This window comes from Saimiri boliviensis, chromosome 1 (genome assembly GCF_048565385.1).
Source record: "Saimiri boliviensis isolate mSaiBol1 chromosome 1, mSaiBol1.pri, whole genome shotgun sequence".
Classification (NCBI taxonomy): domain Eukaryota; kingdom Metazoa; phylum Chordata; class Mammalia; order Primates; family Cebidae; genus Saimiri; species Saimiri boliviensis.
The window spans coordinates 246,758,985-246,786,341 of record NC_133449.1 but is presented as its reverse complement, the minus strand read 5'-3'; the positions used below and the strand labels follow the sequence as shown (position 1 = coordinate 246,786,341).

General features: G+C 39.1%; 1 protein-coding gene across 3 annotated transcripts in view; it reads right to left on the bottom strand.

Moving 5' to 3' along the window:
- The window catches only part of ELOVL7 (ELOVL fatty acid elongase 7), a 105,296-nt gene that overhangs the window by 47,586 nt on the left and 30,353 nt on the right, over window positions 1-27,357 (bottom strand). Inside the window, exons 2-3 of one of the 3 annotated variants that reach the window (XM_074385731.1) lie at window positions 12,776-12,814; window positions 9,726-9,776 (exon numbers count right to left, since the gene is read on the bottom strand). The exons of 1 other annotated variant lie outside the window; for it this stretch is intronic. The gene's annotated coding sequence lies outside the window, so the exon portion shown is untranslated. The remainder of the gene's footprint in view (window positions 1-9,725; window positions 9,777-12,775; window positions 12,815-27,357) is intronic. One more of the 3 variants, XM_039467990.2, reaches the window with a different exon arrangement.

Sequence of the window (27,357 nt, the reverse complement as noted above, 5' to 3'; positions counted from 1 at the left end):
TCCCACCACTTAATAGCTGTGTGGCTCCAACAAAATTACAGCTCAATTTCCTATTCTGTAAAATGGGAATGCCATTCAGTACTCGCCAAGATAAAACAAACTAACTCATAGAGTTGTTTTGAGGACCATATAAAGTAATATATATTTGTAAGGTTTGTAGCACACAATCTGATCTTTAAAAATGAGCGTTCAACCAAAATCATCTATTTGTTTTAGTTTTTTGTTTTGTGTGTGGGTGTATGTTTTGTTTTGTTTTGTTTTTGTTTTTGCTTTTTGAGACAGGGTCTGGCTCTGTCACCCAGGCTGGAGTGCACTTGGGAGATCTCAGCTCACTACAGTCTCAACCGCCCAGGCTCAAGCAATCCTCCTGCCTCAGCCTCCCACGTAGCTGGGATTACCGGAGTGTGCCATCATGCCTGGCTAATTATTTTTTTGCAGAGATGGATTTCACCATGTTGCTCAGGCTGGTCTCAAACTCCTTGGGCTCAAGCAGTTCAGCTCCCTCAGTCTCCCAGAGTACTGGGATTACAGGTATGAGTGACCACACTCAGCCAAAAGCAGGAATTTATCATTTAGAGAGAAGTTGTGCCACTTTATGGGTACATATAGACATAAAGATTAGACACGGGACTTCCAATGGGGGAGGAGGAAGAGGACAGAAGAGAGGGGATGCAGTGTGTAAAACTTGCTATGGATACTGTGTTCACTCCATGGGTGACAAGATTAATAGAAGCCCAAATCTTAGTATCACACATATACCCTTGTAAGAAACCTGCACATGTACCCCTGAATCGAAAATACATTTTCTTAAAGTTGTGCCAATTTAATTGGAAAGCATCTAGCCATCTCATTACCTGGTAGAGTCAAATGGCAGTTTACAGAACAAATCTAGGAAAAACTCTACTACTTTTATTTTAAGAGCTAGCATATAATAGATTATATGATTCTTCCCTTTGTGTCTTCCAATTGTCTTAATATGAGTGTGTTAGACCACAAAAAAAAGTTACATTTCCCCCTCACCTTAACCACTGATATACTGAAATAATGCTGTTTAAGTTATTTTGAATCAGAGTGAAATATTCTAGTTTTACAAAGCAGGTGGCAGGGTTACATTTCAAAGTATTATTCTGTTTCTGTGTGATTTTTTTCCTCCGCTTCTTTCACTAGCTTCACATAGGCCATTTTCCCCTCCCCGCCCTCACCAAAGCACAAAGACTCAAAGAAACCACTCTGATGCAGGTCAGAAATATTCACAGGCAGCCAAGAAAGCTGGTTTCTCTAATCCTAAAAACTACACAAAACTGAGATGAAGGAAGAGGGAAAGGCAGTCAGAGGAAGAACCCAAACTGGATGAGGCAGGAGTAGATGTCATCAAAACCAGCAGGAGATGAAGGACTACAGAGGTATGAAAAAGATCCATTAACCAAAGCTTTTTGGAGTGTGGACTACTCTCTCATTAATCCACTGCTTGTAGATAACCTGCTGTCCACAGTCCTTAACGTTTATAGGTCCACCAGAAGAGAATGTCCACAACTGTTTATAGGTCCACCAGAAGGAATATCCAAAACTGTACAGGGACGGGGCACGACAGAAAAACATGATCCCCTCACCTTATTGGAACTGAACACAAACTACTGAGTATCTCCTTATGAGCTGAGAGTGATGGACTGGATGCCAATGTGACATTGTAGGGACTGACTGGTCTAGAAAACTGTTAACAACTGAATTATACTGCGAGTATAGTGATATTGCTAGACTAGAGCCAGACATATCTTTGCCTTCTTTTACCATGACTCATCATGGGCACTTGATTGCTAGACAATGGGCACATAAAGATAGGAAGCAAGCCTGGCATGGTGGCATGTGCTTATAGTTCCAGCTACATGCAAGGCTGAGGTGGAAGGAGTGCTTGAGCCTGGGAGTTCAAGTCTAGCCTGGGCAACACAGCAAGACCCTCTCTCTAAAAAAAAGTTGGGGGAGCAGTTTACTCCACGTGGTATAGGTGTATAGGTGGTAGAGATAACCTCTAGTTAACAGCAGAACCAGGACCTGAAAAGACAATTTAGAATATTTGATGGCAAAGAAATTCAGAACTGGCAATGCCTTAAAAATTAAGGCTCTTATATAAATGAAACTCACCATAGAGAAGGAAGACCCTAAACAATGATCTACAAACCTATCCCCTTGATGCATCCCTGCTTCAAATAATAGCCTCATCCCAGGTCTGACCATGGCTGGCCTAAGTTTAGTGGTGGTGCCCCATAGCCCGAACATGGCCCACACAAACTTTTCATGGAACAGAGTTGGTTAATTGCTTAAACTATTACGAGAAGACCGAAGAGATACTATCAAGGGTTTGAGGAGTGGGAGGTCTTCCATGATGGGTCACAGGGGCTTTGGTGTTCAGATTGTTCTTGGACAAGCACCCACTGTACTCTCAACACAGTAGTTAAACAGGTTGGTGTTACACCACAGAGGTTCAGAAACTGGTCTCAAATTTGTATAACATGATCATTAGTTTGCAATTTCTCAAAGAAAGAGTGGTAATTTGTGAATAGGACAATACTGCTACAATTTTTTTGCCCAGACCTAGAAGCCATGTGGAGAAAAATGGACTCACAAGACTGAACTCCAGCATCTTCAAAGTGCTAGCTCAACACTGCCCTAAACCAGCAGGCACCAAATACCAGGATGACATGTTGCTGCTTACAGTAAAATCAAGTAGAGGAACTAGATTTGGGTTTTAGGGTAGCATCCACAAAGCCCTGGAAACATTAAAGTTCAAGAGCTTTAATCTGGCAGACTGCTGATACCCAAGAAATGAAGCAGAGATTTAAAACTTGAAACAAGGGGTAATAACTTATCCTGCTGCTAAGGAATATGGACCTCCTACAAAGTGAGCAGCAGAGGACAGAAGCGAGAGATCCTTGTCCTTTTTTGGGAGGACTCTCGGAGGACTTGTCTGAAATGATCTACTTGCAAGACTACAATAAAGAGGTGCTAACTGCATACAATATCCAAGTCCTGGGGCCCATGACGGTGAAAAAGAAGAAAGTAGACTAATAAAAGTAGTGTTTGTACTATAACATTACCTGACTATATTTTTAGCAGTTGTTAGAGGTCAGAGCTCAGCAACAAAGACATTGGGAGGTTGAGAGGAAGGTAATCATGAGAAAGCAGTGGCCCAGAATTTGGGGCTACCTCAGATTATAAGGCAGTAGAAAAATCACCACACCTCCATTAAGGGTGGAAGAAACAAGAGAGGTACTTCAGACGAATAGCCGAGGCTTACAGCCAGAGCTCAGCCTGCCTCCTACGGCCTGAAAAACGTGTGGCAGGAGTGGAGTAAACCCGAGCTCGCTCATGAGCCCTGTGCTGGTGTTTCATTGCCCCACACTTGCAACTGCTCCATGAATACTGCTTCTTGATTTTGACAGTATCACATGACAGCTCGGTCATTTGGTAAAAAATGACTTAATTCGCTTCCTTAGACTCAAATTAAAGATGTTAATTTCGAATATGAGAAATGTGCCTTCTTTACAGAGGAGAAATCCCTTCCCATAGGGCAACTGGAAACTACTCAAAGCCACAAGCTGCCTATGTTAGCATGATGTAGACCCAACCAGAATATACAGACTGTGCTTAGGCACCTGGTCACTTTGTCCTTTTTGCTCAAGTCTATTTCAACAGTGATCAGAAGGCAGAACTCTGGGAGAACATTTTGCTGGAATTCACTCGGATGGGGAATGGGATCTCAGAGGTGCTTGCAGTGGGAAGTATCAGACAAGAGCCCAGAAAACATGGCCAACCATTTCCAGGTAGACTCAAATGTAGAGATTTATTCTAATTCTGCAACATATAGTGGAGACACTGTCCCTGAGGGAAAGGAGTGGAAGAACCAGCCCATGGCTTTCTAGGGCATGCCTTTAATCCACGAACAGAGCCATATGGTTTTCTCTTTCTCTTTTGATGTTTGGGAGGTTCTGGCCTCCCCACTGATCTTCTGCTTTGGAAATCAGGTATCAGGGACAAACAAAGAAGAACTGACTAGCCAGAGATGCTGCTCAAGGGACCACACACTGAAATGAACTGCAGGAAGGTACCAACATAGGGATGGAGTTCTGTGGTAGAATGGGGTCTGCAGGGTAAAAACCAAACAGCTAACCTTCCTATGGAAAGCTATGTCTGGCCTCATATGGGGGATGGGGTGTTTGAAATTTTACACTTGTACAGAGTAAGGGAGGAGAAGGGGACAGGGCAAATCAAGCTATTCTGCAGAAATAATAACTGCCTAATAAAGAACAGATAAGAACACACCTTCAAATGCAGAAGTTGTTGCAAGGGCAGAGAGCAAGAGCAGTGTGGAGAATAAAAGGCAAAGGCAGCTAAGTGTGACTGATTAGATAGGGACAGGGAAGTTCAGACTTGAGTCAGAAGGGGCAGTGGGATCACAGCCCACAAAGTGATGGAAGTCTCCCTGAGGGGAATGTATGCAGTCTCTCTCTAGGTTATGATCCTAAAAAATTGAGGCCCCAAGTCTCTGCTCCTACTATCTTAGGCAGGAAAAATCCCTGAGATAAGAAATAAACTTCTTAGAAAGAACTCAAAGGTTGCTAGGGAAATTTTCACCTAGATATTAATCCACACATTTCCTAGTAGTCCCCTCCTCATCTATCTTCTCACTGGAACTGGTTTCCCCCTCATGTCCCCACCCTTTAAACTTTAGCAGAAACAACATCTCAAAGAGGCTGTGAGGCTGGAGGAAAGCAACCGGAAGCTCTGAAGTATATTAAAACTTGAGGGATGACTATAAAGTGATAATTTGTTTAAAGAAGGATTTCTTAACCTTAACAGTATTGATATTTGGGGGCAGACAATTCTTAGTCATGAAGAATTGTCCTGAATATTGTAGGATGCTTAGAACCAATATTGGCTTCCATCCACGAGTGCCGGGAACAAGTTGAGACGATCAAAAACATCTCCAGAAATTCCCAAATGTCCCCTGGGGGGCAAAATCCTCCCCAGTCGAGAACTATTGTTCTAAAGGAAGCTACCAACATTTATTCAAATAACAGTTTGCTTCAGAGTAATCACTTTGGCAATTACACATTTGTTTCAGTGATGCAGTCATTAAAACAATTTTTGAGCTTTTCTTTAACAATCAACTTTAGAGTTTCTCAGAATTTCATTTAAATGGTTTTAAAGGAGGAAAAATTTTTTCCTACTGCTTCTGTACAACAAGTTCATAACTAATCAAAAGTTAAGTTGGTTTAGAGGCAAATGGATCAAACAGGGCTATATTTTTATCAGTGGGGTGGGAAAAGGGTAGGGAGTAGAGCTGGGTTTAATGATAAAGTAATCTACTACTGACATTTTCAGCTTATGGTTTATAAAACAAGAACAATTCTCCCCCCGCCCAAAAAAAAGCCAAGGGAAATGTTTGGAGCTATGGCAGTATTAGTGGAATAGATAGATAGATAGTAGTCTGAGGTAAACATTTTTGAAGAAACACTCATTTAGATGTATATACTCCAGCAGAATCATTTATCTGCTGGAATTATCACCAATTAAAAGGAAGCAAATCAGGAGGCTGAGGCAGGAGAATTGCCTGAACCCAGGAGGCGGAGGTTGCGGTGAGCCGAGATCGCGCCATTGCACTCCAGCCTGGGTAACAAGAGCGAAACTCTGTCTCAAAAAAAAAAAAAAAAAAAAAAAAAAAAGGAAGCAAATCTAGAATATGGAACAGCCTAGGTGAAAAATTATTTCAAATGAAAATGGCCATACTGCTCAAAGTAATTTACAAATTCAATGCTATTCCCATCAAGCTACCGATGACCTTCTTCACAGAACTGGAAAAAAACCACCTTAAACTTCATATGGAACCAAAAGAGAGCCCGCATAGCCAAGTCAATTCTAAGCAAAAAGAACAAAGCGGGAGGCATCACACTACCGGACTTCATACTATACTACAAGGCTACAGTAATCAAAACAGCATGGTACTGGTACCAAAACAGAGATATAGACCAATGGAACAGAACAGAGGCCTCAGAGGAAATACAACATATCTACAACCATCCGATCTTCGACAAACCTGACAAAAACAAGCAATGCGGAAAGGATTCCCTGTTTAATAAATGGTATTGGGAAAACTGGCTAGCCATGTGCAGAAAGCAGAAACAGGACTCCTTCCTGACACCTTACACCAAAATTAACTCCAGATGGATTAAAGACTTAAACATCAGACCTAACACCATAAAAACCCTAGAAGAAAATCTAGGCAAAACCATTCAGGACATAGGCGTAGGCCAGGACTTCACGACCCAAACACCAAAAGCGTTGGCAACAAAAGCCAAAATAGACAAATGGGACCTAATCAAACTCCACAGCTTCTGCACAGCAAAAGAAACAGTCATTTGAGTGAATCAGCAACCAACAGAATGGGAAAAATTTTTGCAGTCTACCCATCTGACAAAGGGCTGATATTCAGAATCTACAAAGAACTAAAACAGATTTACAAGAAAAAAACAAACAAGCCCATTCCAAAGTGGGCGAAGGATATGAACAGTCAGTTTACAAAAGAAGACATACATGAGGCCAACAAACATATGAAATAATGCTCATCATCACTGGTCATTAGAGAAATGCAAATCAAAACTACATTGAGATACCATCTCACATCAGTTCAAATGGTGATCACTAAAAAAATCTAGAGACATCAGATGCTGAAGAGGATGTGAAGATATAGGAACACTTTTACACTGTTTGTGGGCATGTAAATTAGCTCAATCATTGTGGAAGACAGTGTGGCGCTTCCTTAAGGACCTAGAAAGAGAAATTCCATTTGACCCAGCAATCCCATTACTGGGTATATATCCAAAGGATTATAAATCATTGTACTATAAGGACACATGCACACGAATGTTCATTGCAGCACTGTTTACAATAGCAAAGACCTGGAACCAACACAAATGCCCATCAGTGATAGACTGGACAGGGAAAATGTGGCACATATACACCATGGAATATTATGCAGACATCAAAAACGATGAGTTCGTGTCCTTTATAGGGACATGGATGAACCTGGAAACCATCATTCTCAGCAAACTGACACAACAGCAGAAAATCAAACACCGTATGTTCTCACTCATAGGCGGGTGTTGAACAATGAGAACACATGGACACAGGGAGGGGAGCACTACACACTGGGGTCCGTTGGGGGAAATGGGGGAGAGACGGGGGGGTGGGGAGGTGGGAAGAGATAGCATAGGAAGAAATGACAGATACAGGTGAGGGGAAGGAAGGCCGCAAACCACACTGCCATGTGTGTACCTATGCAACAATCTTGCATGTTCTTCACATGTACCCCAAAACCTAAAATGCAATTTAAAAAAAAATTTCAAATTTGTTAATTATAACACATATGCCATGTGTGTATGTGGCAATATATACATAATATACACACATGCATTACAGAATAAAAAAATACATGTCCATGCCACTGACTACACATGATTTTGTGTTTTGTTTTGATAGTTCATATATATATATATGTATGTTAACCTATGTTTCTCCTTGGCATTTTAAAGGGTAAGCCCTGAAGTGCCAGGTAGGATAATAGGGGGCAAGAGAGGTCAGGTCCTATTGCTTGGGCAGAGCTGGGAGGGGTGGTCAATGGGACTTTGGGTAGTCATTGAAAGTTTCTTTTGTTCCAGTCCAGTGCAAGAGCAGTATAAGGACTTCTGAGTACCCCCAATAGGCATGGAAGTGTGAAAGGAAAATATCTTGGGCCCCCAAAATCACTAAAAGGGAAAAAGCAGCTGGGAACTGCTTAGGGCAAACCTGCCTCCCATTCTATTCAAAGTTATCCTCTGCTCACTGAGATAAATGCATACCTGATTGCCTCTTTTGTAAAGGTTAATCAGAAACTCAAAAGAATGCAATCCTTTGTCTCTCACCTATCTGTGACCTGGAAGCTCTCCCAGCTTTGAGTCTTCCTGCCTTTGCTTTCAGTTGTCCCCGCCTTTCCAGATGGAACCAATGCACTTCTTAAATATATTGACTGATGTCTCATGTCTCTCCTAAAAGTTTAAAACCAAGCTGGGCCCTGACTACCTTGGGCACATGTTGTCAGGACTTCCTGAGGTTGTGTAACAGGTGCATGTCCTCAACCTTGGCAAATAAAGTTTCTAAATTAACTGAGAAATTTTTTCATTCCATTTTCAGAAAATCTTTCAGATTTTCTGGGTTTACAGAAGTGTTACAGAAGAACCATAGAAAATTGTTATAAGTAAAATTTCAGTGCTGCAAAAGAAATAGCACTCAAAGATAAATCCTCTCAGCAAACTTACTTCTACAGAAGGGTGCAGCTCACAGATGGAACAATGGCAAGAGCACACCTGGACAAGGAGGGAAAGGGGTACTTATGCCTGATGGGAGTTGCCCCTACTGCTGTCTTGTTCCCCTATTGGCTAGGGTTAGACCACACAAGCTAGACAAATCCCAATTGGCTATTTTAAAGAGAGCAGGGGTCCAAGCTGGAGTGGCAGGGTGGGTGGTTTGGTGGGAAGGATGGTTACAGGTGGGTCAGAGCAGGTAGCCAGGGGTGACCTGGGTCAAAGAAGGTGACTGGAGCAGGTGACTGAAGCAGGTGACCTGGATGAGTCAGGTCAGGGAAGGGGGCCAGGGGAACAGATATGAACCACTGATTAGAACCGGTGGAGAAGGTTGTTCACTGGAACTACAAGGAAGTTAAACTTTAAAATAGAGAATTAAAGAATAAGAGAGCTAAACATACTGAAATACTGATTTTTTGAAAAGGAACTTGGGGTTCACTGTATCTAAAAAAATGAAAGTCATAAAAGTAGAAACAACATATATCTCTTCAGATCTGCAAGCACAAGTGGCCAAAGACCTGATGGGACCCTGGATATCTCAGAGGATGGCAACATAGACAGGGAATATGGAGGATTAAGAGTCTGCTCCTCCCAATTACCCTGATACTACATAAGCTTCTTGTAACTTGCTGAGGGTAGAGAGGAGGTACTCAGAGATTAACATTGACTAAAATAGTTTTCTACCACCCCAAAGAGTAAAAGTTTGAAATAAAAATAAAACTGTAAAAAAATTATTATTTTCTTATGTCAGACCAAATAGACTTTAAGTCAAAAACCATCATAAGAGATAAGATCATTATATAGTGACAAAGGGGTCAATTCATCAAGAGAATATATTGTAAATACATATGTACCCAACATAGCAGCACCACAAATAATGCAGATTAATAGATCTGAAAGGAGAGACAGAACATGACACAATGGTTGAGCACTTTAATATCCTACTTTCAACATCACATAAATCATGACATAAAATAAATAAGGAAACATTGAACTTGAAGTACATGTTAGATTAAATGAACCTAAGACATGTGTAGAGCATTCTATCCAACAACAGCAGAATACACATTCTTCTGAAGTGTACACAGAACATTCTCCATGACAGGTGACTTATTAAGCCACAAAACAAGTGTTAGCAAATCTGAAATCATATCAAGCATTATTTCTTATCACAATGATGTGAAACTACAAATCAATAACAGGAGGAAAACTGGAAAATTCACAAATACATGGAAAGTAAGCAACATGCACCTGAACAACTCATGGTCAAAAAAGAAATCAAAAGAGAAATTTAAAAATATTGAGACAAATGAAAATGAAAACACAACTTACCAAAACTTAGGGAATGTCACGAAAGCAGTTCTAAAAGGGAAGTTTAAATACCTATAATAGAAAAGAAAAACAAAATTCAAATAAATAATCAACATTACATCTCAAGAAACTAGAAAAAGAAAAAGTAAACACAAACAAGAAAATACAGAGTAGAAATAAACGAAATAAAGACTAGAAAAACAAAAAGATAGATAAAACTAAGAGTTGGTTTTCTGAAAAACTCAACAAAATTGACAAACCTTTAGCTGCACAAAGGAAAAAAAGCAAAGACTAATAAATAAAATTGGAAATGAAAGAAGAGACATTGCAATGATACCACAGAAATCCAAAAGATCATAAGAAATACTATGAAAAAAAAGATACATTAACATATCCCAGAATAAATGAATACACTCCTAGAAACAGAGAACCTTCCAAGATTGAATTATGAAGCTGGAGAAAATCTGAACAGACCAACAGTGGGTAAGGAGATCAAGTCAGTAATCAAAAACCTCCCATAAAATAAAAGTCCATGACCTGATAACTTCACTGTTGAATTCCACCAGACATTTAAAGAATAACTAATAGTAATTCTTGTCAAACTCTTCCAAAAAACTGAAGAGAAGGGAATACTTCTGAACTCATTTCATAAGGTCAGCATTACCCAGATACTAAAGTCAGACAAGGACACTGCAAGGAAAGAAAACTTCAGGGCAATACCCTTGATGAACATAGAGGCAAAAATCCTCAAGAAAATACCAGCAAATCAAATTCAACAGCACATTAAAAGGATCATTCACTATGATCAAGCAGGATTAATCCCTAGGATACAAGGATGGTTCAACAAATGCAAATCAATAACTGTGATACACCATATTCCATAGAATGAAAGACAAAAACCGCATAATCATTCCAATAGATGCAGTAAAAGCATTGGACAAAATTCAACATCCTTTTATAATAAAAACTCAATGAATTTGGTTTAGAAGAAACCTCAAAACAATAAAGGCCATATATAAAAAGCTAACATAATACTCAGCAGTAAAAAGTTGAAAGTTTTTCCTCTAAGATCAAGATAAGGATCCCCACTCTCACCACTTATTGTGTTTTTTTGTTTTAAAAAATAGAAATTTATTTCTTACAGTTCTAGAGGCTGGAAGTTCAAGATTGAGGTGCCAGCAAGATAAGGTCTCATTCTGAAGTCTCTTCTCTTGGCGAGCAGGTGGCAGTCATCTCACTGTGTGTTTGAATGACCTCTTTGTTGAGCCCTCCCCACTTCTATTCAACATAGTAAAGTCTTCCCTCCAAATTAATGGGTTCTGTATCCACGGAATCAGAGGGCCAATTATACATATTTTCACTCCACTGCTGGTGGATGTGGAACTCCCAGTTATGAAGGTCAACTGTACTACACCATGAAGCATTCTAACTTTTAAAACTTTTTTTTATTTTTATTTTTATTTTTGAGACATGATCTTGTTTCATTACCCTGGCTAGAGTGCAGTGGCATGTCACGACTCACTGCAGCCTTGCTCTCTTGGGCTAAGGCAATTCTCCCACCATAGCCTCTCAAGTAGCTGGGACTACAGGCATATGCCACAATGTCTAGCAAATTTTTTATATTTTTTGTAGAGACGGGTGTCTTATTGTGTTGCCCAGGCTGGTCTCAAATTCCTGGGCTCCGGTGATCCTCCCACCTTGACCTCCCGAAGAGCTCAGATTGTACGCATGAGACACTGTGCCTGGCCTGGACTAGAGGAATCTCAGATTTTGGTATAGGGTCTGTACTGGAGGATCTAGCCACAGCAATTACGCAAAAAAGAAATAAAAAGGCATCCAAATCAGAAAGGAAGATGTTAATGTATCTGCTTGCAGTCAACAGGATTTTACAACTAGAAAACCCTAATGAGTGCTGGGTGTGATAGCTCACACCCGTAATCCCAACGCTTTGGGAGGCCGAGGTGAGGGGATCACGTGAGCCCAGGAGTTCAAGACCAGCATGGGCAACAAAGTGAGACCCCATCTCTACAATAAAAATCAAAAAATTAGCCAGGCATGGTGGCACACACATGTGGTTCCAGCTACGCAGGAGGCTAACGCAGGACGGCTTGAGCCCGGGAGGTCAAGGCTGCAGTAAGTCATGATCACGTCACTGCACTCTAGCCTGGGTGACAGAGCAAGACCTTGTCTCAAAAAAAAAAAAAAAAAAGAAGAAGAAAAAAAATGAAACTAGAACAAAGCAGGCAGAAGGAAGGATAAGCAGCTTGCTAAGTCTGTTCACTCTTTCTTCCTTACAGGACGCTTGCTCCATCTCCTCCTGTCCTTGAATGTCAGATTCCAGGCTCTTTGGCCTTTGGACTCTGGGAACTTGCACCAGTGGCCTCTCAGGGCCCCTCAGGTCTTTGGCCTCAGACTGAGGGCTGCACTGTTGGCTTCCCGGGTTTTGAAGCTTTTGAACTTGGACTAAGCCACACTACTAGCTTCTCTCTCTTTCTTCAGCTTGCAGATGGCCTCTTGTGAGATGTTGCTTTGTAATTGTGTGAGCCAATTCTCCCTAACAGACTGTCTTTTATATATACATCTATCCTATTGGTTCTGTCCCTCTGGAGGATTCTAATACAGACTTGTGAGTTTGTCAAGTGAGATCTGAAACCATTTACTTTAGGTATGGGATTCAGTCAGTACGATTTTTCTTTTATATCCTTAAACGTCAGTGGTTCTTAGACCTGGTTGAAAATCAGAATCACCCAGAGAGAGATTTGGATTCAGTTGATGTTTGGAAAAATTCTGATGGGTAAGGTTTGAGAATTTTTTCTTAATGCTTCATAAATCATTCTCAGACATGACGACACCCATGACAACATGAGCAACAGGCATAAAATACGTGACAAAGGATTCAGTAAGAGAAAGTCACTAGGGAAAGATAAGGCATCTGGGTCAAGAAGGGCAGGAACAGGAGGTGCAATCAATGCTGGAAAATATTTACCTGGGATTTCAAAAGAACTTACGAGAGATGTGAAATATGCGGACAGATCTTTGAATTAGCACATATATCCAGGTTGTAAACTAACCTCTTATGTCAGGGATGACTGCTTGAAGTTCCTAAGTATCTGTGAAAGACAAAATCATTACTCTATCTTAGGTCTCAGTAAATCACAGAAAATTAGACTATAAGCCTTATAATTTCGGCAAACAAAACCGATGGAGAAATGTCTAAGACACTAAACACCTAGCTTTCTACTTTTTCAATGGAAATGTTACAGAATCAAGGAAGGTGCTTTCATCTGCAAGTAACAGAAAACTCAAAATGGCTTAACCAATAAGGGGATATATTTTCTCATAGTACAAGAAGTCCAAAGGTAGGTCAGTTATCCTGAGTTGGCAAATTCTCTTTTGTCATTTTCATGGAAAAAGATAGCAGCAACCATTTCAAATAGCACATTCTCATATACCTTTATTTAGAGCAGTAAAAGAGAATTTTTTCATGTGTCTCTTTTTAGATGCTTCAAAATCCTTTTCGATGCTCCTCCAGAGGTCCTTAAATACCCCTTCCAAGAACTGTATCACATGCCAACATTTAAATGAAGCATTGAAAAAAAAAAAAAAAACTGGGACTTGGCCAGGCGCGGTGACTCACGTCTGTAATCCCAGGACTTTAGGCGGCCAAGGCAGGCGGATCACAAGGTCAAGAGATCGAGACCATCCCGACCAACATGGTGAAACCCCATCTCTACTAAAAATACAAAAATTAGCTGGGCATGGTGACGTGTGCCTGTAGTTCTAGCTACTCAGGAGGCTGAGGCAGGAGAATCGCTTGAACCTGGGAGGTGGAGGCGCAGTGAGCTGAGATTGCACCACTGCACTCCAGCCTGGTGACAGAGTAAGACGCCGTTTCAAAAAAAAAAAAGAAAGAAAAAGAAAACCCTGAGACTGTAGTGATTTCTTCGTTCATCTACATTGCATTTACTCTCCCATTCCATTCCACAAGTCACATGGGGAAGCACATGACTTCAGGGAGAAAGGAGTACCCCAAAATAAGGAAGAAGAGTGGTTAGCACACATAGAAGAAGGAAGGTTGAGAGACAATGTTGGCTGTAGCCCTAACAAAGAGATTACTGTGCAGAGCCATTTCAAATATAAACGGAAGCGGACAGCCTGAGCCTCTCCAAGTGATCTCTACCTTTCCTGCTCATACGTGCTCAGGATAAACTAATCTTGATTTTCATTTAAGCAAAGCATGATTAATGAGTGAATATGTTAAGTATGCCTGATAAGTTAAACATACTTTGTAACACCATATAAGACTTGATAGTGACTTATATATCTGTTATTTAGAATTATCTCATGCCACTGTCTCTTTGATACAGATAACACACTATAAATCTGCAAATGCAGAGAGCATAGGGTGGGGCTACTACTCATAATTGTTGTTATATCAATTCCATGGACTCATGTTGTTCTGATGGATATACAACATATTTAAATAAAATCGATGTTTCCCATCCTCCAATAACAATGACATAATAGAACATATTACCACTTTTTCTATATGAATTATCTCATGTCTGTCTCTCAATCAGGTTTAAGAGTAGTCATTTCCATGTAAATTAGAACCTCCAAACAAGTATCTTTACCATTCTTTCCACTCTCTACTACTCCATTACTTCATCTCAATTTTCACTTCCTCATTTTCCCTTCATAAGGGAATTTATTAAGAATAGATGCCTTTAGAAAAGATAACATATGTGCATGACCCACCAGACTAATTCAGACTGCATTTCTGTTTGGCACAAGCTCTCCAGTGTAATCAAGATTCTTGAGTTTGAGTAGAGGCAAACAAACTAGATGTTCACTTAACAACCTCAACATGTTAATATGACAACTTGTAAGAAATGAAGGAGTCATAGAAGCCAATGATACAGCAACAGGCCCCACTAGGAAATAAAATTCATGTAAAAACTTTAGCACGAGGGCTAAACATTGTGCTACTTATTGCGTTTATTTTTACTTTTATCGCTAACAGAGGGTCTCTCAATCTAAGCAAAGCAATCAGTATCCTTCCAAAGTCTCTGGTCTTGACTCAGCATTCTATAACTGGAGAAACAGGGCAAACTTAGAAAAGAGTCAGAGAATCTTTAGGGAAAATAAAGGACTCGCTGAAGTCGCCATCAAGTATAAGCTCAGTGCAAGGCAGTGGGGAATAGGAGGATAAAGACAAGGGCCCTGCTCTCAGGCAGCCTCAACATATGCAAAGAGTCTAGACTCTGGGATGAATAAATTTGAGTAAGACGAAGCATCCTAAAAACTGTACAGATGACAGCGACTACTGGGACACACTGGAGGAATTTCTCTATCAGAAGAAGTGATAAGTACCCCACAAGCAGCTTAATTCCTGTTTGTAATCTAAGTCCCAGGACTTGAAGAGTCCTAGTCTTGAATAGCACAGGTGCTTAACAAATATATGCTGAATGAAATTAAAAATGTTGTAAACTCAGAAAAATAAGGGAAGGCAAGAGGGACAGACCAAATGTTCCATTTCTTAGGTCTTCCTCCCCACTTTTTTGAAACAAATACAAAATACTCCTCTCATTCATACTCTCTTCAAACACAAAGTAACTTTTAAGCATCTATTATTGTGCAAGAAAGTGCTAAGCAGGATATATTATTTTTAAAATATGGCTCCTAAATTCAAACAACCAAACCTGGTAGGTAAAGACACCTACTCAGATTTCTACCATGCAAAGTAGAATGCAGGGGCATTCAAACAGTTCACAGAGACTGCAAAAGTCTTTAGGAATGAAGAGTCATATCTGTTTATCCACATGTGACCTAGAAGAAAGGCATAATGGAGGAGAAGATACAGGAGCTAAGCCTTGAGAATAAAATTTCAATAGGGCAAAAATGTGCACAGCCAGGAGAAAGGAGAGGCCTGCATTGCAAGTAGAGAAAATTCATTTGCTTATTCAACTAATATTCTTAAGTATCTGTTATAAGCCAAACACTATTTTAGGTGATGATACAATAGGAAACAAAACAAAAATCCTGGCTTCCTGAAATTATAAAAAGTTGCAGATACGTTTCCAAAATGTTTATTACAACAACTTGGCAATGTACAGGACTAAGGATGGAAACAATAGGAAGATCAAGACAGGAAAAGTAGATACAGCTGTGGCAGCTGATTGTGGAGGAACCAAAAGCCAGCCAGGCTAAACAATTTTTTTAGAGTTAGTTCTGTTGACCATGAGGAGTCATTACAGGTTTCTCGACTGAGAAATGTCTTAATCAAAGTGGTGCTTTGCAAAGATTGACTGGGTGGTGGAGTCCAGGGCTGGGTAACTAAGGGTGTGGTTTAAAAACAGGGAGAGCAATTACACAGTATTGCATCCTACTGGGAAGGATCCAGCATAAGCCAGTATTGCATCCTACCAGGAAGGATCCAGCATAAGTCTCACTTCCTCTGAGATGTCATTCTTTACTCAGCCAGTCAGGGCTAGGTGTGCCACTAAGATGTCCTCAAAAGAATCTCTCATCTGTGAGAGCACTTCCTGTATATAGTATCACAAATGTCTGTTTATTAATTCTTATCTTTTCTACTCATTAAGAGGAAAGAGATTGAGCCTCATCATGTCTGTATTCCCAGGGCCTAGACCAATGCCTGGCATGTGGCAGAAAATATATGTGGTATGAGTAAATAACCACGTGTGATGGATTGAATTGTGTCTTTCCAACATTTATATGTTGAAGTTCGAACCTCCAGTTCTTCAGGATATGACCTTATTTGGAGAAAGAGTCTTTCCAGAAGTAATCAAGTTATAATGAAGTCATTAGGGTGGTCCCTAATCCACAACGACTGGGGTCCTTATAAAAAGGGGAAGTTCGGACATAGACATGCACACAGGAAGCACACCCACCTATAAGCCAAGGGGAGACACCTGGAACAGATCCTTTCCCCACAGCCCTCAGAGAGAACCAACCCTACCAGCACTTGGATTTCAGATTTCTCATCTTCAGAACTATGAGGTAATAAATATCTGTTGCTTAAACTACCCAGTTTATGGCACTTTATTACAGCAGTCCTATCAAACTAATACACCAAGTGAAGATGTTCACTCAACTTAAAGCAAAATCCAGAATCAGAGCCCAGCGTTAAGGCCAGGGTTACCTATAAAGAGAGACAATCATTAACATGGGAGCAGACTAAATCTCTGTGAGAACCTGTATAGGAGGAGACATGGCAAAGGGCAGCATTCAGGGGACACCCATGTTTAGGAATCAGGAAGAACAGCTGAGACAAACTTAAAGAAGCAACAGCCAGAAAGGTGCAGAAGGAAGCTGCCTGGTAGGAGCTTCAAATATTGGGGAAAAAAATTATGTTTAACAAAAGTAACAGAAATTTGTTGTCTCACAGTTCCAGATGCCAATGCCAGAAGTCTAAAATCAAGGTGTTGGTAGGGTTGGTTCCTTCTGAAGGCTGAAGGATCTGTTTGCAGTCTCTTTCCTTGGCTTGTGAACCGCCATTTTTATGTTCACAGGCAGGCAGCCCCTCAGGGAACACCCATGATGAGGAAATAGAAAGAGAATCCAGGGACAAACATAAAGAAGCAAGTCAGAAAGCTGCAGAAAGAAGCTTCTACTCTGGTATTGGTAGCGGCTGCAAATACAGAAAAAAGAAAAATAAATGGTCAAAAGAAAAACTGCCCACAAAACTTCACAGAAGCAACCAAATAAGGAAGGGCTACAAACAAATGTTCTAAATTGCAGAATGCTGTGGCTCAGGTAAGGGTTGGGAGCAGAGTGGCATCTACAATATGGCAGGGTTCCTAACCCCACATGGCCTCTTCCCCCAGGTGCACTGGGGGTGTAAAAGAGCCTGAGAATCCTCACAGGATTCTGAAGTATCTGTTATACACCAAACACTTTTTTAGGTGATGATACATCTAGGAGAAGCAAATGGACTAAGAATTCTAATTTTTTTTCTCCGGGTGGTGAATAGAACAATAGGATAGATTGTGATGATGGAAACTCCATACACCAGTAAACAGATACAAATGCCTTAATGGGAATGAGATGCAACCTATAAGGTGGAATGAATCTTGGTATGAATATTGAACGTTACTTTAAAGGTGAAAATACAACTCAGGTATAACCTGCTTTAGCTGAATTCTTTCCTTCACTCTCCATGTCCTCAGGCTACAGAAAAAAAGGTCTATAAATTGCAATTATCAGCCCTCAAACTATAGCTCAGTGAGAAAAAACAAACTAGCTAAAAGATACTTTAGGAAAGAGAAAGCCGAGCACCCAAGCTATATCAGAGCAAGTATGGAGTTTGACTAGAGGTGCCCTAATATTCATTTAATGAAAATAAATCACTGGAAAACTTTACAAATAGACTGTGAGGGGAAAGACAGCAAAGCAAAAAAGACACAGAAGACAAAAAAGAACCAAGAACAACAAAAGGTAACTGAAAAAAGAAAAGGAAATTCTCCAGAAATATTTTGAGTTAAAAACATGTATTCATAAAATAATAAGAGAATAAAATGGAATGGGAGAATGTAGAACCAATGCAACAAACTGAGAACCAAAGCATCATTAGCACACTAAAAAATAAATCAAACAGCTAGAAACAGAGTATTCAGAGCCAAACAATGATTTCCAGATATAGAAGAAAAGCTGAAGTGTTCACATGAAAATGACAAAGTTTAAAGCAATAAAATAATAATAATAAGGAGGGCAAAGATGATTCTATATAAGGGTAATTGGTCTTTCTAAAGTACAGAATTCAACAGAAGAAAAAGTAAATATTCAAATACATAACAAAAAATAATTTCCTACTGACTTTATAGACAGATTGAGAAAACAAAATTGTAAGAAAATCTGATGCATAACAATCAATAGCAAGACAAATCTTGGTTAAATTGATGAACTGAAAGAATAAGAAAAAATTCTTATGCATCTATGCAGAAACATCAAATTAAAGAAATTGAAGAAAACCTAAATAAATGGTAAGTGATACCATGTTCATTGTTTGGAAGACTTAATATCATTATCAACTTTCTGAAATTAATCAATACAATTCCTATTAAAATCCCAAATACTTAGCATATGACCTAGCAATTTTACCCTTAATATTAATCCCAGATAAAGAAATACTTATATTCATACCAAAATCTGTACATAAATGTTTATAGTGACTTTATTAATAATCACCCAAAATAATAAACAACTGAAATGTTCTTTGACTGATAAATGGATAAACAAACAGTGGCATATCCATTCAGTGAACTACTACTCAGCAATAGAGGGGCTACTGATACAACATGGATGAATCTCAAACGTATTTCTGTTAAGTGAAATAAGCCAGACCCCAAAAAATATGTACTATAAAATTCATTTATGAAATTCTAAGGAAAGCTAAACTATAAAGATAGACAACATGTCAGAGGTTTCCTGGAGTTGGAGGATGGAGGGGGGTTCAATACAAAGTGCAGCACAAGAGAATTTTGGAGGGGGATGGGAAGATTTGTATCTTAACTGTGGTGTTACTTACATGATTCTATGCATGAGTTAAAATGAAGAAAACTGTGAACCAAAGGAAGTGAATTTACTGAATATAAATTTTTAAAATGTAAGCTAAAAAAAAAAGAAAACAAATTATACAGGATAGAAAAATGTAGGCTAAATCAGACTTCTCTAAAGCAGCATTAAATGCCAAATGGACTAACACAAAGTTTTACAAGAAACAAAGCATAACTCAGGAATATTATACCTAAGAGCTTGTTCAAATACAAAGGCCACAGAAATAACCTTCCCAAAAATAGAAGAAAGGATGTTCATCCATTAGCCTTCTTGAAAAAAAGCATTATAAAGTCTAGTCAATACAGAGATTAATCAAAAGAAATTTTGGAATGGAAAACTCTTTGCAAAAATACTGATTGGTGGTGAACAGATTTATTTCAAGGATGAAAATATCTTGAATTCTAAATGTAGAAAGAATATTGACTATAGAATAGAATGTAAATACTATGAATTCCATAAAGATAGAATTATAAACAATGTTACTGAACATTTATTATATATTAGATTATTTAGATCAACTAACTTATTTACATTACCCAACAACTCTATTCTTACTTTACAGATGAAGAAAACTAAGACATAGTAGTTAAGTAACGTGCCTAAATTCACATAGCTAGCCTGGCAGCCTGTTTTCTGAGCCCAGGTTCCAAGAGCCACTATGTTACACTGTCTCCACAAATTACAATAATGTAACTGACAAAAATCAGAAGATGAGGGCAAAGGAAGGCAGAAGAAATGTGAAATGCTAATATCTTCAAATTTTATAGTAGTGAGTCCATTAATATGGCCATTAAGACTGTCAAAAATAATTTTTAAATAAAATTTATTTTTTTGGAGCAGTTTTAGTGTTACAGCAAAATTAAGAGAAAATAGTTTTTACTTTTTTTTTTTTTTTTTGAGACAGAGTTTCACTCTTATTACCCAGGCTGGAGAGCAATGGTGCGATCTTGGCTCACCACAACCTCCACCTCCTGGGCTCAAGCAATTCTCCTGCCTTAGCCTCCCAAGTAGCTGGGACTACAGGCACGCACCACCATGCCCAGCTAATTTTTGTATTTTTAGTAGAGACAGGGTTTCATGGTTTTTACTTTTTAACAAAAGAATGACTCCAGCCTTTTTGTGGTTTTCACATTCTCTTTTCATACAAGATTTTCAGGTCTCATTTAAGTAACCTGGCTGTGTGGGAAAATATTTATTTGAAAATCAGCAATTTCTTCAGGTTCATTTCAGTTTCTTTTTGGTCTATTAAAGTTCTAGTAGAGGTAAATTTAATACTTTTTATTTACAAGTACCATATATGATCAAATTTATTAAAATACATCTGGCTAGCTATCCAGCTCTCCAGCATTTCATCTGTATACATGCCTAGAAAGGTGCAGACCTAATAATAATAGTGATGATTATTTCTGGGTGTTGGAATTGGGGTGATTTACTTAAGGAAAATCATACATTTTTCTTCTTTCCTCTATTGCTTAAATCCTCTCGAATGAGTATGTACTTACTACTTTACAACAACAAAATGATTTTTTCTTTAAAAAATAATATTAAGAGACTGGTGAAATGTTACCAGTTTCTGAGGATGGTTGATTACGGTATATCAGTGTTAATCTCTACTTCTGTGTATGTCTGACAACTCTATTTTAAAATGTTTAAACATGAAAGAAAGAAAAAGAATGTTAAGGCTGACAACTGGTATTGGTAGTATCAAAGAATCTAAGGAAGAAAACTAGTTCTCCAGTGTTGAGTGACTATGGATGAAGAAAAAACCTACTGAATTTTAAAATTAGCTAATAATTTATAAACTTCTATAGTATAATACACAGCTGGGTGGCAGAAATAAAACCCAGGCCCTAAGGAGTGAGGAGGCATTGAAAGTAGTTAGTCTTGTTAAATATAAATTCATCTTAGAGAAAGGTTTGAACTGGAGGGATCTCTAGAGTTTGCCTAGCTGTGATGACTGAAGTTCTGAAGGATTTTCCAAGAGAGTTGAACCCAACATTCAGTTCAACTGACTTCTGGGATCACTCCCTTTCTACGACCTTGTTACTCAAGATATTTATTTATAGGAGGAAGAAAGAAGAGAGTAAAGGACAAAGACGAAAATATTTTGAATAGATTTGTAAGATCAGGAAAAGTTGGTGGGAGAAGAGAAGTTGAAATTGCATGAGTGTTTATGTATATCCGTAAGGGAAAGCTTTGATTTCACAGGAAACCAGAAAAAAAGTGGGAAAATAGAAGAACCATAGCTTCAAGTGAAGTTCCACTGGCCACAAATGCAAAGCAGGCAGGCAAGATAAAGTCCTTATTTCAGCACCAGCACTCAACTTAAACCAGCTAGGGTTCTAAACCGTATTTGCATTTCAGTCAGCTGGAAATTCAAAGTAAGTATTTCATAGAAACAAAAGCAAAACAGGTATTTAATGCATCAAGGCCTTAAACCCACCAAAAATGTCCCAAGTACACAACTGCCTAACTCCCCTCAAACAAACAAATGAAAAGTTAGTTTATTAAATTGTAACACATGTTGGCTACATATTGGAAAGAAAATAATTTCATCATTAATACTGAAACTTGAATGTATATTAGGCTTTCCTGAGGCACTTGTTGGAAGATATTTCCAGGGCCTTCCTCACAGGAAATCTCATTTAGGTGGTCCTTCAATCACATTTAGGGAAACTCTGCACTATGATTTTCTGGTTTTGTTTTTTAAGACAATGCTTGTTAAAACAAATCTTTGAGAGTTTTAGGTAATGAAGAAAATAAAATAGACAATTTCTTCTAGTATGAAGGAAAACATTTGCGGGCAGAAGAACTAAAGGAGCAGGTTGGCCCAGGTTAGGGCAGTATCCCTAAGATCCTCCTCCTGCTATACTTTAATACTTAACACACACCTTCATTTCCCATTCATGGTGAGGACACGGACATTGGAATCACATACTGAAGGGAAAGGGAGATGGTGAATTCATTGATTTATTAAAGGCTTTTCATGTGGATTTTTCTAAACCCATTGCTTAACTAAACTTCTGCTTAAAAAGCTTCTACAGAGAATTCACGTTAGAAACATTATTTTATTCAATGTTTCTAATGACAGATTAGAAAAAACTAATGACAGATTAGCCCATTACCTATACATGATTATTTAGTGGAATCAATTACTAAATTATACAAATACGCAATTCTAAAGCACATCATATGTAACTGGTACCGATATTCCACTCTTGTGCATTAGGACAGCCAGGTCAGTTTTTCAGGGCTGGCATCTGATCTGATTTGTTGGACATCCATACCACACTTGTTATTAATATTTTGGTTCTAATTCCTGCACATACTTCTATACTTGGTAGTCATTATACTGCATTTCATTTGTATATATGTTTTACCTTGCCTAGAAATTTGTAAGTTCTTGTAGGGTAGGGTGAAAGGGTTTCTTAAGCAAATTTGTATTGTGTACCGTACAGGCCCAGGGGAGGTAAGTCAAGGTATAAATATCCACAAAATTCATCAATCAATAAAGAAATTATCATAGCTGAACTGGGCAGTAAGAAGACCCAGTTTTTTTAGTTTCGATTTTAACTTAGAAGCATAATAAGGTGCCGGGCGTGGTAGCTCAAGCCTGTAATCCCAGCACTCTGGGAGGCTGAGGTGGGTGGATCACGAGGTCAAGAGATCGAGACCATCCTGGTCAACATGGCGAAACCCCATCTCTACTAAAAATACAAAAAAATTAGCTGGGCATGGTGGCGCATGCCTGTAATCCCAGCTACTCAGGAGGCTGAGGCAGGAGAATTGCCTGAACTCAGGAGGCGGAGGTTGCGGTGAGCCAAGATTGTGCCATTGCATTCCAGCCTGGGTAACAAGAGCAAAACTCTGTCTCAAAAAAAAAGAGAGAAGCATAATAAGGTATGTTTATCTGTAAATAACTCACATGACAAGGTCAACCTCTCAACTTTCTGTTGTCTAACTGTATTCTATTTGTGTTTCTGCCCTTTACTGAGAGGCTGTATTTGATCTTCTCAAAAGATTTTCTTTACTGAGATTTGATTCTCAAAAACTTGAGGAATGTGTTTTCATTAAGGTCAGTTGTACCTTTTTTAAAAAAACTTTGCAAATTAGTCGCATTTTATTCATTTGAACTATAATCATTCATACCTAAAATGAAAAAAAACAGTATATAGTTTATGTGTGTATATGCACACACTATATACATACTACTCTATATAGTATAGAAGATAGTATAGTCATTATCATACTGGGCATTCTAAGTGTTTCTCTTTATTGGCTTCAGTGTCTTTCTCAAGTAGTCTATCTGACTTATTTCCTAATAAATAGCAGGTACCTTCCTCTTTCCCACTACATTTTGTTAAACTAATAAATAATGACATATTCCTGAAAAGGGAAATGGAAAAGGTAAAAATAAAAATAAATAAATAATAACATACGAGGAATAAAATATTAGAAACTGAAAAACTGGGGCCTGTATAACTCACACAAATGCCATCCATCTTTGTCTTCATGGACGTATGGATTAATTGGTTATGGAGGGAGTGAGTTATTTACCAGGATAGTGGGTCTCTTATAAAAGCCAGTCCAGCCAGCTCTCACGAGCCCCATCAGCAGGTGATGCCCTGTATCACCTCAGGACTTTGCAGAGTCCCACCAGGAAGAATGCCCTCACCAGATGTGGCCCCTTGGCCTTGGACTTCCAGGCTCCAGAACTGTAAGAAATAATTTTTTTCTTATAAATTACCCATTCTTTAGTATTTTCTTATAGCAACATAAAGAGTAAGACACCTAGTCTCAATCTTAATCTAAGATAAATTCTAGAAAAAAACAAAAATAAGAAATATAATTCCAGTTGCAGTGGCTCATGCCTTTAATCCTAGCAATTTGGGAGGCCGAGGCAGGAGGACTGCTTGAGGTCAGAAGTTTGAAATCAGCCAGGACAAAAGAGGGAGACCTCATCTCTACAAAAGTTTTTTTCAAAATTAGCTGAACATGATGGCACACACCTGAACAGGTCCCAGCTACTGAGGAGACTGAGGCAAGAGACCACTGAAGCCCAGTATTTCAGGGTTACAGTGAGCAATGATTGTGCTACTGTACTGAAGCCTAGGCAACAGAACAAGCTCCTATCTCTCCAAAAAAATGAATGAATGAGCAAGCACAAGAGCAATATATAGAATAAATCTTATCTTGAGAGGAAATGAAACAGCACAATGTAACGAAGAGTTTCTTGTTGTTAAGTTTGACAACAGAGAACCAAATTTATTGTTTGGTATAAATTTAATTTTCATCAGAAAATGTGTTGGAATAGAAAAAGGTTTTACTGGTTGTGACCTATGTTGTTTAATAACAATAGTGACAAGCCCTCTCTAAGCTGGAGTGGACAAGGTGTAAAATTTAATTGGAAAAAAAAAAGAATAGTCATATGATAATTAAATTAGGGAAATGGATTGTTCTTGAGTAGATCTGACAGGCTGTGATTCAGCACAGCAGGGATTCTGAACGACAGCATCTCTAAAGGGATGCTTGATGGAAGGTGTGACTCTTCTCAGATAACCATCTTGCTTAGTTAAAGATTTCCTCTCTCACTGGAATTATACACAAATGTTAGGGTCCTCCCTCTTGCTAAACCCAAAGGCTTCTTTCTCCTAAGTTTTTACCCTGATCTGCCGGCAGTCCCTCATTGTTGACCTCTCCTTCCTTCCCACAGCCCTGACCTTGGCTTCCAGAGTATAGCATTCATCTCACTGGCCTCAAGCCTTTCCATCATTCAGCTCTTGCTTGTTTTGTTTAGCTGGTTCTTTTTTTCATACCCCTACACTGGAGGATTTCTGCCCTCAATCCTTGGGGCTCTTTTCTTTCCATCTACTTGCTCCTAAAACAATGGTAATGACTCCCAAGTCTATACTCTGAACCCAACCTTTCAACCATGCCGTTATTTCCAACTGCCAATAAACATTGCAATTTGGATATTTCCCCATCACAGGAAGCCTAACTAATCCCAAAAGGAACTCATCTTGCCCAGCTTCTATCTTCAACCAACAGGTTTCTTTATCCTTTGCCTTCACAGGTATTAATGGCTTTTCTTTTGATTCAAACCATTGGAATCATCTTTGACTGTGCTCATTTACCTCCAACCTGTGAGCTGTTACAAATTCCCCTGACTTTTCTCAAATGAAAATGTTCTGCACAATTCTCACTGCCAACAACCAGAACTTCAGTTGACACGTGCATTACTATAACTGGGCCTGGATAATTCTTGCCTCTACTCGTATATGACTTAAATCTGTGCTTAGGGTTAATCTTATTAAGAAAAAAATAGTCCTAAAATACTACTTTTCATCACCTTTTCCCCTTTCCCTATTCTAAATCACATCAAGTCCCAAGTTCTCAGATCCATTATCTGACTTCACTCTTCTCATTCAATACTCCCTACTGCCCTCCCATGTAAAAATCTGTTTCCCTTCAGTAAGTTGTTTCTCACCTGCCTCCATCCCTCCCTCCCAATCTCAGAAGTCATCAACTCTTTGTTTTGGTTTCTATCATATTTTTTTCTGTTAACAGAAACAGGGATTATTAAGTCAGGGAACACTTGTTAAAAGACTACTAGCCTGGTTGTAGTACCAAAGGATTTGCAAAGGGGAGAAGCAGGAGCCAAAACTGGACAGTTAGACTCGGGCTAAGAAGGTCCCTAAGAGCAAGTGCATCACAGTCTTTTCTCTCAGACAGTTAGCTCTCATCAGGCAAAAACACTGAAACAATCATGAAATGATGATAGAGCCCAGACAAGCAAAACAAAATACGGAGGTCTCCCCTGTGACCGTCAAGCATGAGATTTGTAAGAACAAACACTTCCTGCCATGGGAACTTTGCCACTGTGTGCCTCAGATGAAAGCAGTTCCTCTGCTTTTATACATTAACCAAGAGGTTCAAAAGCAAGACGGCAACAAGAATGAACTCAGCTAAGCTACTTCTCTGACAAAGGTCAGAAAGACTTTTCTCAGTTGCCCAAATCAGCCTGTGCCAACCTGGGATCCTCATTATCGAAGTCTTTTACAACAAGAAAGCTGTCTTGATTAAAGTTTTAAAAATCGGTTGCTCTGAAAAGAATATAATTTTCAGCCGGGCGCAGTGGCTCACGCCTGTAATCCCAACACTTTGGGAGGCCGAGGTGGGTGGATCACGAGGTCAAGAGATCAAGACCATCCTGGTCAACATGGTGAAACCCCGTCTCTACTAAAAATACAAAATTTAGCTGGGCATGGTGGCGCGTGCCTGTAATCCCAGCTACTCAGGAGGCTGAGGCAGGAGAATTGCCTGAACCCAGGAGGCAGAGGTTGCGGTGAGCCGAGATCATGCCATTGCACTCCAGCCTGGGTAACAAGAGCGAAACTCTGTCTCAAAAAAAAAAAAAAAAAAAAAAAAGAATATAATTTTCATAATGAGTTATTAGAAGCATCTAAATCTGTAAAATGGGTCAAAAATGCACAAGGAAGAAGCAGAATCACAGGTGACAATCAGCCTTCTCATCCAGCCTCAGTAGTTATCTTGGAGTATTGCTCAAAAGTCGAAGAGGGGTTAACAGATCCTGTGAGGCGATTGCAGAGTTTTCTTGAAACAAAGGGAGCTGACCCAGCATACCACAAGCAGTACAACTAAGCACATCCCCTGAAACCAACTATTGTCTCTTCTTCTTGAGGCAAGGGAGTAGAGCAAGTTGCAACCCAAGTTATCCAAGAGAATAACAATAATGCCCACTTACTGAAGGTTCTGGATCATGTACTGTGCTAGGTGTTCCATTGACATTATCACATTCAATCTTGCTAGCAGCTCTATCAGAGAAATACCATTATCTTTATTTTGCAGATAATGAAACTGAAGCTCAGAGAAGTTAAGGAACATGCTCCAGATCACATGGTTATTAAGCCCTAGAGGAAGTGTTCAAAGTTCAAGGTTCCAGTCTATGCTTGTCATGATAGCACACACCTTCCCAGTGTGGAGGGCAGTAAGAAGAATAGGATGGTGAAATGAATTTGGACAGTCAATCAACATTTATAAACACCACAGTAAGCCC